Source organism: Ursus arctos, unplaced genomic scaffold, assembly GCF_023065955.2.
Source record: "Ursus arctos isolate Adak ecotype North America unplaced genomic scaffold, UrsArc2.0 scaffold_3, whole genome shotgun sequence".
Classification (NCBI taxonomy): Eukaryota; Metazoa; Chordata; class Mammalia; order Carnivora; family Ursidae; genus Ursus; species Ursus arctos.
The window spans coordinates 35430012-35443651 of record NW_026622985.1 but is presented as its reverse complement, the minus strand read 5'-3'; positions in this window follow the sequence as shown (position 1 = coordinate 35443651).

Sequence of the window (13640 nt, the reverse complement as noted above, 5' to 3'; positions counted from 1 at the left end):
TCCGTGCATCAAAGGACACCATCTAAAGGATGAAAAGACGGCCCACAGAATGGGAGAAAACATTTGCAAATTATTAATCCCATAAGGGATTAATATCCAAAATTGTAAAGAACTCCTACAACTTAACAACAACAACAAAAACCAAACAGCACAATTCAAAGTGGTTAAAGGACTTGAATGGCCAGTAAGCATATGAAAAGATGAAAATGCATCTTCAATATTTAAAAATATTTAATATTATATTTTTATATTATAAAATAAGATCTTAATTATATTAATTGACATGAGAAGAAAAATGAGATGACCATCTCCACAGAAGTTGAAAAGTGATTTGACAAAATTTCCAACTCTAATTTTGACCCCCAAATACTCTAAATGCATATTTGATTGCTACTTTCTTAATATGACATCTCGAGTCAGCCTTGTGGAACACTACAGGCACTCTGACTAAATCAGGAATATCTTACTTGAAGGTTCATGACAAGACAACATAAAGACAACAAGAAACAAACATCAAAATAAGATAATATAAAAGCATTAGAGGCAGAAAATAATAAAAGGGGGAGGACAAACTATCAATATTTAAAGGTGATATGATTGTATATCTGAAACCTTAAAGAATCAACTGAACAAACTATTACAGATGAGTAATAAAAAATTCCCTGGAGCACCTGGGTGGCTCAGTCAGCTAAGCATCTGACTTTGGTCATGGTCTCAGGGTCCTGGGATTGAGCCCCGCATTGGGCTCCTTGCTCAGCGGGAAGCCTGCTTCTCCGTCTCCCTCTGCCTACCGCTCCCCTCGCTTGTGCTCTCTCTCTCTCTCTAATAAATAAAGTCTTTTTAAAAAATTCCTAAGATAGAGGGGATGTAGATTTAATATAGAGACATCTTCATATACAATTTCTAGTGAAAAGCTACAATGATAGAAAAGACCCCACTTAAAGCATCCATCAAAAAGAGAAAACATCCAAGAATGAAATTAATTGGAAGAGAGCAAGTCTTATCTGAATGGAAACTTTAATGTGCCCCTGACTGATGTAAAAGACAACTTACGCAAATGGAAAAGCACATAATAGTTTTGGACCAAAACTATAACCAAAGGATATCGTTTATCCTAAATTACTTTATGAAGTGAATGTGATTCCAATATAGATACTAATAGGTTTTTTGGAAACAGACAAGCTGATTCTAAATTTCATTTGAAAAAACAAGAATAGCTTTAATAATCTCTGATTAAAAAAAGAGCAATAGGGTACTTTCACTAGACATAAAGCCATATTATGACATAATATAACATATGATAAAACCTCTATAATTAAAACTGTGTGAGGCTGCTGCCTGAATAGCTAATGATTCAGAGTAAAAAGTACATAAATTGTCCCATACAAATGAATAAATTTAGTATGTGTTATAGGTAGCATGTAAAGTCAATGATGGAAAAGATGGACTCTTTAATAAATAGTATTAGCAATAGGTAGTCATCTGAAACAAAATTAAGTTGGATCCCTGCCTCACATCATAAGGTATAGAAAAAACACAAGTGATTTCCTTTTTCACTTTGGGGTAAGGAAATCTCTAACTATTCAAATACTATTCAAAACCCAGAAGTCATAAAACAAAAGATTGAAAAATCACTCTCTCTATAAAAAAAAACTTCTACAAAGCAAAAACACCATAAACAAAGCGAAGGCAGACTGAGAAAAAGTATTTGTATCTTATATCATAGACACAGGGCTAATCTCCCAAACATACAAAGAATTCTTCAGAGTTGAGAAGAAAAAGACCAACCATAGATAAATGGGCAGACAGTATAACCAGAGTGGTCACATAAATGGACACATTAATTGCTTTTAAATATGACAAGATGGAAGTTGATGCACTGTTGAGGGTGTGGGGCTGCAGGAGACAAGCACGAATGCATTGCTGGTCAGGGCTATAAATTGCTGGGGTCCCTAAGGATGGCAATCGTGTTGTAAATACCAAATTAAAAATGTATATACCCTCTGACCCAGTAACCCCACATCTGGGAGCTTATATACATACTCCTATTGGTGGAAAATGACACATAAATAAATACTATAGCATTATTTGTAATAGTAATTGGTTGGAGCTGATTAAAAAGGGAATGACAGGTCAACCAGGAATCAGTGAGGGGGTGGTGGCTGGATGGTGGGACCCTGATATCATATAACACTATGGTAACAAAGAATGGGGGAAACTATACATTGATAGGGAAATATCTCCAAGGGCTATTACGAAGTGGAAAAAAAACAAAAACAAAAGAAAGTAAGAAACCTGAATCATATGGTGTACTTTATGTTAAAGAGAGCAAAAATAGGAACATATATTCCTATTTCTTCGTACTATATAAAGGAACTTTGTGAGAATACGGAAAAAGCTAGTAAGTACAAGCCACAAGTGGTTGTCCTGAGAATTATTAGGTAGATGAGCAACTGCGGAGGAAAAGTAAAAGTTTTCACTCTCTGCCTTTAATATTTTTTGATTTTTGATCATCTAAATGTATTTCCTATTCAAAAATAAACACATAAAAAGAAATATAGTGAAGGCAGTTGACCTTGATAGAGGAAACTAGAGGACACGGGCTGGCGCCAGTATACATCCTATTTCTGTTATCTCCACATATCTCCCCTGGTATTTTAAAGATGACCAGAATGCTGAGGGAGACGTTTGCCGACTCTCTGGTGTCTTCTTTCTGATCTCCCCTTATAACTCCATTGGTATTTTCAAGGCTAGCACCTTGCCAAAAAAGAAGTGTGCACATGCTTCATGTGGGAAGTGATTGATGGACCAGGGCAATTTTTGTTCCTATAATATTCCTGTTCTTTTTACATGTCCCCGATCAGATAATATTAAAAGTCTGCGGAGAGAATTAAAGATAACCACTGGAATGGTAGAAGCCGGACAGAAAAGGTTTAGATCAGTAGAAAAATAAAAACTGGACGATTGCAGCATGTTAGAAAAGAGAAAAATAAATCATAACAATGAAGAGTAATAAAATAAGATAAAATGGAATGGGAGGAGTAAGACTAAAAATCACAGTTAGCAGAAAAAATATGAAAATGTCAACCCCCCTCTGGCAATATCTGGACTGCAGCTATTTTGTTTGATTGCAAGTACACACTTCAGCATGAGCTGACAGGGGAACTAGGGGGAGGGAAACATTTTCTCTGCATATTGAAAAGCGGAAGAACCATCAGAGTGCCACGCTGTGGGCAGTAATGACCTGGTAAGATGCTCCTCGGGAAAAAACTTGGAAATGGCTCTTAATCACAGACAGATGGACTACTGAGGACCCAAATTTCTGCTCCACATAGCACAGACTCAATAATTTTGTTCCGTAAAATGTTTAAGGAAGGCATAACCAAAAGCCCACTGCTCACATTAAAAAAAGAAAAAAAAAAAAGGAAAAAGGAAAAACTCAATAAAGCTCCCGTAGAATGACCAGCTTTGAGCAGTATTGCTTCCTGATGTAGCCTCCAAGTTAAACTATTTATGTAATGTAGTCCAAAGTAATGGAATGAAATGATGTACTATATGGAATCGTAAACTAGAAACTAGCCATAAGTTGGAGAAAATCTTGCTTTAAAAAAATTGTAAGACTTCTTTATATAAGGATATTAAAAGTAGGTCTATTAGTTTTTTAAATACCTTTTTCAATTCCCCATTTATTTATGGCATTTCTTTTGACCAAGAGAAATAGTTCTTTTTTATAATGAGTATTATAATCATGCATTTTGCTTTCCTCTTTTATTTATATGTTTAAACTATCTTCTCTGTATCAGAGATTAGCTAAAAATCAAATTGTATTTTCCTCTCCTTTCCTTATTTAAAATTCTATGTTCACCAAATTGTGAATTCATACACACACACACACACACACACACACACAAATGACTCTATTCCCATTTTTTTCTTCTGGTCTCTTGAGGTAGCACATGAATTTAATCGTAAATGTCTGGGTTTATTATTGTTGTTGTTGTTATTATTATTATTAAATGCAAATCCTTCCCTCATCTTTCTTTGCGGCGGCCGTGGAGGTGAGCTGCTCTCACTTCAGGAGAACCGACTGCGAGGTCCAGCGTGCGAGAAGAGCCGCCACCGCGCTGGAAGGGGCAAACGCGCTCGATCAGCAACCGGAGGTAGGGCTGCTTTTACACAATGACAGATGGAAAGTGTGTGGAACTGAGGCAATCCGCGCAGCTTCTGCTCCCTATTCCCTGCTCCTCCTGGAACTGTGAATGAACAAGTGCATCAGCCTCAGCCTAATGAGCGTGATTACCAAGAGCTCAGAGACCCTTCCAGAAGGAGAGTCTGGATCACAACTCTGGGTAAGCCACCAAGAGCTGCGTACTCCGGGCAAGAGGGATTCGGAATTGACGGTGGCGGACGGAGATCGGACCCTCCGTTGTGTCCAGAAGGCTCACGGCACAGACAGGGACTGTAGCTTGTCTTTTGACCTCTCTCTTTAAAACTTACGTTCAGAAAAAGCGGCCCGTGAAATACGTGGAGGACAAGTTCCCTGAGGACGTGTGGGTGTGGGTTTGTGCACAACACCGGCGTGAAGAGGGTAACAGCCGCTGTGCGGCTACGGCGCTGTTGTATCCGTCCCCGTGGAGGTCGAGGTCTCAGGCTCCCGGGCTGCCCCCAGCCAGCCACGAGCGGGGCCGGGGTCCATAGACCACGTCAGTCCTCTCAGACGCAGGAGCAGGACTCCTCGGAATGCGTGGTGTTGCTCGGGGCATCGCACAGCCTGGCTGAGATTTTGTCCGAGCTTCATGCTAGCAGACGCTCCTCTGACTCCAGTTTCCGTCCTTTCCTCTAATGGCAACTGGGGGAAGTGTTGGCAGCATCAGACAAGGGGTTATCATCTTTATTTTACAAAGAATGCCCCAAGATTACCAAGAAAAAGGTAAGCCTTTAAGTTACCTATGGATAAAGAAATAAGTAGACGATTTTTCTTTTATTAAGAACAAAACTGAAAGCTGAAAATAACAAATTATGGCCCGATTCTCCTGTCGGCCCAACCAAAACGTCACCCTCCCTCAAAGAATTCCTTAGCTGTGTATGACGGAGTTTCTCAGAGCTGAAATATTCTCTCCTCTGAGAGGCCTGTTCTGACTTCTGCATGGAAGGGCCTCTGTAATGTTGCCTCCTTTTAGGACACAGGGGAAAGGGGGTAAGGGAGGAGGTGGTATAATTTCCTTTTTTCCCTACAACATAGAGATGTTGGTTTTATGTTGTTTTCTTGCTTACAAATGTAGCATACAATATATGCTGCTTTGCACCTATTCGTTTATTTGAGTATAGTCGATGCACAAGATTACATTAGTTTCAGGACCACCTCCTGTCTTGAGTGGTTTACCTAACACCTTCTCCGAGTTCCATGCGCCTCCTTGCCACTCTCTTTTCTGCTAAGGGTGACTGCTCCCTTTGTCGTAGATCACAGACTGAGGAGTCCCGGTTAGAGCCCCCCTGCAGGTAACACTGTTATTTCCCCAAGCGCTCTGTGTGTAGGGTGGGGTTACCTTTATTCCCCTTCTCAGCACCACCCTATGTGACGGTGTCTCAGGTTTTACTGAACGGCCAGGAAGATGAACGCCACGAGAGAGAGGAGTTTTCTTCAATCCTCCAACATCCTCTGGGATACAGGGAAAAAGGGGGCAGCTGAGACCACGATCTAGTGGGGGAAAGAGCCCCTGATTCAAGGTCTAATTTATAAAGCCCCTCGCTGGGGCCAGATGTTCTCATGATGACAGGTGGTAAGAAGCAAGTGTCCACGGAAGTGGTCACTGCCCTGTGCCTAGAATGAATGTGTACCAAGGTCTTGAGTCGGCCTGGTATCTGGTCCTCAGAGAAGTTAACCTCCGAAAAGGAAACAAAATTGGTAGTTAGAGAAGGAACCAGAACAGATACCACTAGATTTTTGGTGAACTTAAAAAAAAAAAAGAAAAGAAAGAAAGAGGAAAGAGCACTGTTTGGAGAAGGAGAAAGAACGCGGAGGGCATAGGAGGGGGAGCCCTGTTTTTGGGAAGAGGTGTAGAGAACCGGGAGCATTTGCTGTTGGGAAACGTTATGAGCTGTTCTTGCTCATCCAGCTGGTGTGGACTGAAGAAACACTTGGGACCATCACATTGTCTTGTTCCAAAAAGGATGTAAGAAGGCTTACTGGCCTGGGCAAAATAAAGTCAGATGATGTTGTTTGAAGTAGGTGAGAAGGAAAAAGGGGCCAAGAAGCAGGCTAATAAAAATATTGAAGGCCAGAGTGCCCTGGTTTTGGGGATGAAGCACAAATTTAGCTCTAGCTTTTTATCAGCAAATGTGAAACGCCAACTCCCAGTGTCCATAAGATAGTAGCAGATGAACTGTTGAGGAGAAGCACAAATATTCCAGTACTAGGGCCAGAATGAAATAACTCGAGAGTCCACATAAAGAGGCCATTGTGTAACATAATCAACAACATTCTTACAGTTGACACAATGAATTTCATATAACTGTTTTGTAGCGTGTCCTGCAAGGCTGACCAGCGGCTTCAAACTGAAGAGAGATGCTAGGGGTCCATAGGGAAAATGCTGTACAGGTGGTCTTTGCTAGGTGCTTGCCTGACTTAACTCTGGGGTACATTTTAAAGGATCTGAGGAGGTGATAAAGAGCAAATTCTTAATGTTCCTTTATGAACACTGTGATTCAAACCCATAGCTGACAGGTATTAGGTAGCTGGGAGTCCAATGCTGCATATCCGATACGTGAAATTCAGCTGTTCCAGGGATCTGGGAAAAAAGTGGCTTCAGTAGGACATTGAACTAGTGTAGGAGCGACATCTTTTGGGGAAATTTAAACCCAATGATCAGTAGTTTCTAGGGAATACTATAGAGTTTGGCCAAGATTCTCTTTAGGAAAGAAACAACATTGAATATGCACTGTCACGCAGACAGATGGGCCATTAGGTTCCAAATTTCTGCTCAATATAACCTCGTCTTAATTAATATTAGTCTGGAAAATCTGTAAGGAAGGCTTAACTAAACACAGAGGCCATTAACCCTCACCCCCCAACTCCCAAAAAGCATCCATAGAAAGCCTAGCATTGAGTCCTGTGATTTCCTGAAGTTCTTCCAAGCTAAGTCATTTGAGTAATGTACGTCAAGGTAGCTGAATGAAGTGACCTTCTGTATAGAAGTAATCAGAAACCAACTGAAATTTGGGAAATATTTTGGTTTTTCTAAACTTCAAGAGCTCTAGATATACTCAGGATATTACTTTTTTGTCAAATACTCATGTTCTAAGATCTTCCAGCTTGTATTTTTTCTATTTATGACTTTTGGTATATTGGTTTTAAATTTTTTTGTAATGGGATGTAGCAATTCTGGTTTTTACCCTTTGCTTTATCCTTACTGGGTCTTTTCTCGTCTTGAGATATTCACTTACATTTTCTACTTCTTATTTTAAGTCTTTAAACCCATTACTCATCTTAAATGTCTTTTGGTATATAGAGGAAGGACGGGAGTCTACTGTCCCCATACCCATGGTTAAGCAATTGTCTTGGGACTATTTAAAGAATATTTCTACCTTCCCTCGTAATGTGAAATCAAACTATCACCTTACTCTAATATCTCTTGGATTAAACCTGTGTCTGTGTTTGCTGTTCTGTCCGTTAATCTACATAGTGTTGAACCTACTCTTCCACCCCGATATAGCTGTAACTTAATAAGATGTCTGAATATCCAATAGTCCGAGTCCTACCCTTCTCGTTAGCCTATTTAAATTTTTTCTTGGACATTCTTGCCCATGTATTACTTCTTTACAGCTTCCACTTCAAATTTTGTAGTCTCTGAGAAAGGGCTCCAGCTCCATGTCCCTTGTGTGTGTATGTTTGGAAAGTGCTGGGCCCCTCGGACTTCAACTACATGTTTTCTATCACTTTTTCTCTCCCACTGAGTGTCCTGAGGTGGAGATGAGATGGAAGGAGGCAAAGAAAAGAATAGATGTCTTCTTAGTTCTAGTTTGCTCTTTCTATACCAGAGATGGCTGTCACTGTTTTTCTCTCGAGTTACCTCAGAGAGACACATCTTGCCCCTCCAAACATTAATTATCTCCTGAAACCCACCTCGTGTATTCTCACAGAGGAGAATCTATTCCTTTTATTAGCAGGACTTTGACCCGATGACTTGTCAAACGAAACAAAACAACATAACTGGCTTGGTTATGAAAGAGCTATAGTCAAAAATCAGATACTTACTGTGACAACACAGACAGTGCTGTGAAGAGGGCGAAGAATTAAAACAAAACAACCCACAAAACTGCCAGATACCGAATCGAGCTTTATTTTTACTGTATGATAAGCCTTTGATATGACAAACATTTATAATATTGGAGAGATTTTAAATTTGAAAATAAATTAAGGGAAAATAAATTTAATTAGGACATGTTTTCTTTCTTGGGATAAGCATCTTGATACCATCTTTTTACTAAGCTGCAAATGTCAGATTTTTCATTGTGATATTTAGTACAATTTTACCTTTGAATCCTTTAGAGACAAGGAGTATGTGATTTCATTCAGTTTTATTATCTCCCAAATTCTTCGTAATTGTTACTTTTGAACATGGTTAAAATATCTGCATAATAGGATTTATATTTTAAGGCCACTATTCCTAATGTCCATGTAGAATTCAGGTATTCCAATTTTGTCATATTTTGGTTCTGGGACCATATTAATATGGCAGTCATATAACTTCCACTTGTGTCTCCTCATTTTTACTACCACTATTCATATGGAAAGGTCAAACAAACAGTGTTATTAAATTTTTGTAAGGTTGAAAACCAGAAAAGAATTTCTAGAATTCAGTCTTCAACCTCACAACTTTGAGAATGTAGTTGTCACCACTTCTTTCTCTGGAAACCATTTTTAGCATAAGAAAATGAATCAAAAATATTTTTAAAAAATGAATAAATGAATCAATCAAAATACACATTGCCAAGGAAGTTTCCCCAAATCACGATTATCCCAAGAGTGAACAAATGGAGTTGTATATTTACACGATCAGTTTCCAAAGTCTTTGCAGAGAAATGTTCAAACTGGTAAGATGGGTTGAACTGCCAGTCAAGATGGACCATCTTCATTCCACTGTTTGCAGTTAAGCCAATGGGGTCATTTTCTCTCGAATGATGTGAAGAATTAAATTTCTTGCAATAGTTCCAAACCTTTCTAAGTATAGTGCCACCCAGCCTCCTGTGATATGGCAGACTCCCATGTGGTGCATCCAGTTTATTAAGCGAAACACTAACCTGTCTATAACACAAGCCAAGGAACACATCCTCCTTGCGGTATAAATGACTGTGTCCAGAATGCATCCTAAGATCTTAGCAGAAAATCACTCCCAGGGAATGAAATGGGTGGACCTAAGTTCTATCCTTTCGAAACTCATTTTAGTTTCATTTGGTAAGTCCATGGATCATCACAATAGAACTTTGTTATCATACTCATTAATTATAATTCGATTAATGTCACTATTAGCCTAGATCAAAAGTTAAGATTTTTTTCCAAGCAAATTGATCAGTACTGAAACTGATATAGGTGTGTTTCTGAGTCACTTGGTAACCTTAGAATTTTCTCTGAAAGTACACATAAATATAACTAAGTAGGTGGTATTGTTGATACCTGGGCTCTCAACTGCAATAGAAAATGTCACAAATGAACCTTTCATACATTTTTCTGTAAGTTCTCAGCTATATCTCGATATAGTGATGAAGATAAGCGTTTTCCCGGTTAGCCTTCTATTTTCAAAAGCTTATTTCTTTTTGGCCTATAATTTCTGCTTATTTCTTTTGGCATGTAATTTTTGCTACATTCAGTGGATATGCTTTTAAAAGTTACCATCTGTTAAATGTTTTGATGCAATTTTTTCACTTAATATATATCTGAATTTCACAGCATTATTATTTTTAAATTTTTCATTTAAAATCAAGTCCTGTTGAAATGTCAGGCTCATTTAATTCATTAATCTTATTTTATTTATACTGGCACTCACATATACATTTCTAAGTACTGGCAATGGCTTTTAGTTTAGTTATTTCATAATGATTTTTTAAGTTGTATTCTTTGACACAGTTATATTTTTGCCTATTAAACACAGAGGAATATTTTTGACTTCCACAAAAAGCACAATCTTTCTTTTTAAAATACACAGCTCTCTTGGTTCAGCTTTTCATTTTCTTACTTCCAATAGACATATGAGTCCAAAGAAATAATTCTCTTCTACAAGAAAAATAATTGTATAGGTACAATGGCAAAATGGCAATTGACATCTGGCCCAGCATAAAGCAAGAAAATGAGGAATGATAGGATGGAGCCACAGTGAGTAAAAGACTTATGGTCTATGTGGTATGGCTGGTGCTCAGTTCTGAGGGTAGTTGCAGTCGAGGGCAGAAAGACCCTTACCCTGCTCCAGAGTCACTATTTACCTGGCTGCATGAGTGAGTTACGTTTTTTTAATAACATAATGCAAATCAACATTCTAACAGCCAAAGAAAGTATATTTTTGGTCTCTTGTCCCCATGGCTACAGAAAAGTATTTTTCCCAGCTGCTTCACCCTTGTATGACTGCCTCCCTGCCTCAAGTGGGGTTAGTGCTTGACACCATTTTTTTTTGCGGCATTCACGAATTCATCCAGCAAATAACTGAGAGAGGCATTGTTCTAAGAGTTGGGGGTAGCGTGGTGAATAAAACAGAAAATTCCCTGTCCTCAGAAAAATCATGTTCTAATGGGGAGGGATGGAAAATAAAAAGATAGGTAAGTAAAAAGTATAAGCGGGTCATAACTATGGGGCAAAAAACAAAGCCATTACAGTATTCCAGGAAAGAGCTGGTGGGGTTTTGGAACAGGGTGATCACATTGGAGGTGATGAAAAGTGGTTGAATTACTGGATTATGGATATACTTTAAAAATGAAGATGACAAGATTTACTAAAATTTATGATGTTAGGGTGTAAGGAAAAAGGAGTCAAAATTGTTCATCTGAGCAAGTTGAAGGATGTAGTTGTCATTTACCGAGAAGAGGAAAATCGTGGTGTTTTTGTGGCCAGTAGTGGGGAAGCTTAGTTTTGGTTTTGACTTGTTAAGTTTGATATGTGTTTTAGATATTCAAATGGAGATGTTGAGTAGGCAGTTGGATATCTGAGTCTGAATTGTAGAGAAGAGGTTTAGACGGAAATATAAATTTGGTAGTCCTCAGAATATAGATAATAAAGTCGTGTGACTAGGGGCTATCTCTTAAGAAGTGAGTGTGGAGGTCTGAGGTCTGAGTTTTGGGGAAGTGCATTTTAGAGGTTGAGAGTGGGAAGAGGACCCAGGGAACAAGACCGGAGGAATGGCTCCTGAGGAGAGAAGAAAACAGGAAATGATGATGCCCCGGAAGCATAGTGAAGGTGGCTGAACAGGGAGGCAGTAAATCAACTGTGTCAAATACTGTTCATAGGTCAAGTAGGGTGAAGCTCGAGAATTGGTCATTGGATTTAGCAATATGGAGGTTCTCGTTGATCTTGACAAGAGCAGCTCAGGTCTGTAGGAGAAAATAAATGAGGCAGTAGCTTTGGGAACACAAGAGATAAAGAGAAGTTTTGTTTTTAAGATGGGACAAATCAAGCCAGCATCCCTTAGCTGATGGTTAAGCCCCTTTATGTCCACTTTGTGTCCAGCACCTTACTATACCCAGAAGAAATACCCTCTTGACCCTGGAGTTGTAACTTTACTAAAGAAATGGAAGAAATGACAAAATAGTGGGACCAGATAATTAGTGCTAGAATAGTTTTAAAAAAATAAGATAATGGAAGTATTGTATTCACAGAGATGGTGGAGTTCAAATTCTTTAATTCTTAATTCTTGAAATAAGTTGGATTTAGGTAGATGAAAAGAGTGGGAACAAAAGAAGAGTATGATATTTGGGGAACAGTAAGACTGGCCTGGCTGGAATTCATATTAAGAAGAGATGGGGTGATAAACACAGAGAGCTTTTCCCATCAGTGAATTCCAGCTTTGCTATTTTGGCAATGGAGAGTAAAAGAATTAAATAATCCATCTGCAGTAGCTGTAGAATTAAAAAATAAAGTCTCGTTAATCGTTCTTTTTAGTGACTTTATTAGAAAATTCTCTCAAATGTTTTCTCAATAAGGAATAAAAACTAATAAAACTAGCTGAATTTTAAAATATCATAATAATTACTTTTAAGCATGAGGATTTTGCCCTATGGGAGACAAAAATACCTCCAAGGAACCACAGATTTCCTTTTAAAATGTTCATCTATCCCATTTTTATGCTCTGGAATGGTATTTTAACAGTATTTTATAAATAAGAAATAAGTCATTTCTATTTAAACCATTAGATATTTTACTGTTCATAACATCAACTCTACTTCTGGAAAATAGTCTCTTGTTTATATTATAGATCTAACTTTGAAAAAATATAAAATATTTCTAATCTGTACAAGACACTAGAAGGGATTTCATTAAAAGAAAGACAAATAAAGATGTAATGGAGTTTTTCAAATAGGTGTATTTTAAGTTTTCACCAATCCTCAAAATCACCTAAATAAAACCAGACTTAGTATTTGGAATTTTTGAAGTAGTTGTCAGGATAAGTTCTGAAGATAACTACCTGAGTTACTCTATTTTTACGGAAGGAAAGCTGTGAGGTTGAGCCACATGAAACGGGCATTTTTATGGGCTAAAAATGATAGCATGGTAGTGTTTTAATTATTGGCCTAACATAAAATTCCAACTTGGCTCTCCCAAGGTTTGTTAAAAGTCCCAACTTCAAAGGGGAGGGACAATCTAAAGGAAGCAAGGCATTGTTCTAGAAATTGCATGTTCTTTAAAGAACCAGCTTTTATTGAGTATTACATGAAGGTTCTACTCTTGGTCCTATAGTTTATTTAGTATTAATGTTTACAATCTAGTAAAAAAAATTAAACGTAAACACAGATATGCTTATTATCAAAGTTAATTTTACTATACTTAAGCTTCCTATGCGAACATTTGAAATAATAAGACATTTGTGGAGAAAAAAATTTACTCCCCTTTAAAATTGTAACTGGTTAACTTATCTTACAATGGAATGGTAGGGTGCCAATGTTATTTTATACCAGTGCCTGAAACAGATCATAGGATCTGGCTTAGAGGTACAGTAGTTTTAGGTCAATGCTCTGAATCTTTAATGCTATGTTGGTTATCCATAAAAATGGGAAGGTTTGGCAAAGGAAACGGGGAAGGATCGCAGTAGATTTGAGTCAAGCAAGTCCCTTCTGGGCCCAGATGGCTGATATCTCAGTGCAATTTATGGTAGAGCAAATCCGACTTCAGAGAACCTCTGTGGCTTTATCTCAATTTTTGTGTCGAAATATTCTGTTAAACACCTTTTTCTGAAGAATGGTATGAATGAGCAATGCTAGTCAGAATCCGAATCAGTGCAGAAAGGGTATTAAAACATACACCCTATGTAGAGATGCTGTCCTTACGCCACTTCTACCACAATCACCTCTTATCCATAAGACTCAGCAAGAAAATTAAATGTAAATAGGATATACTTTAATTACAAATGCACTGTATTGTAATTATTATATATAACTATAAA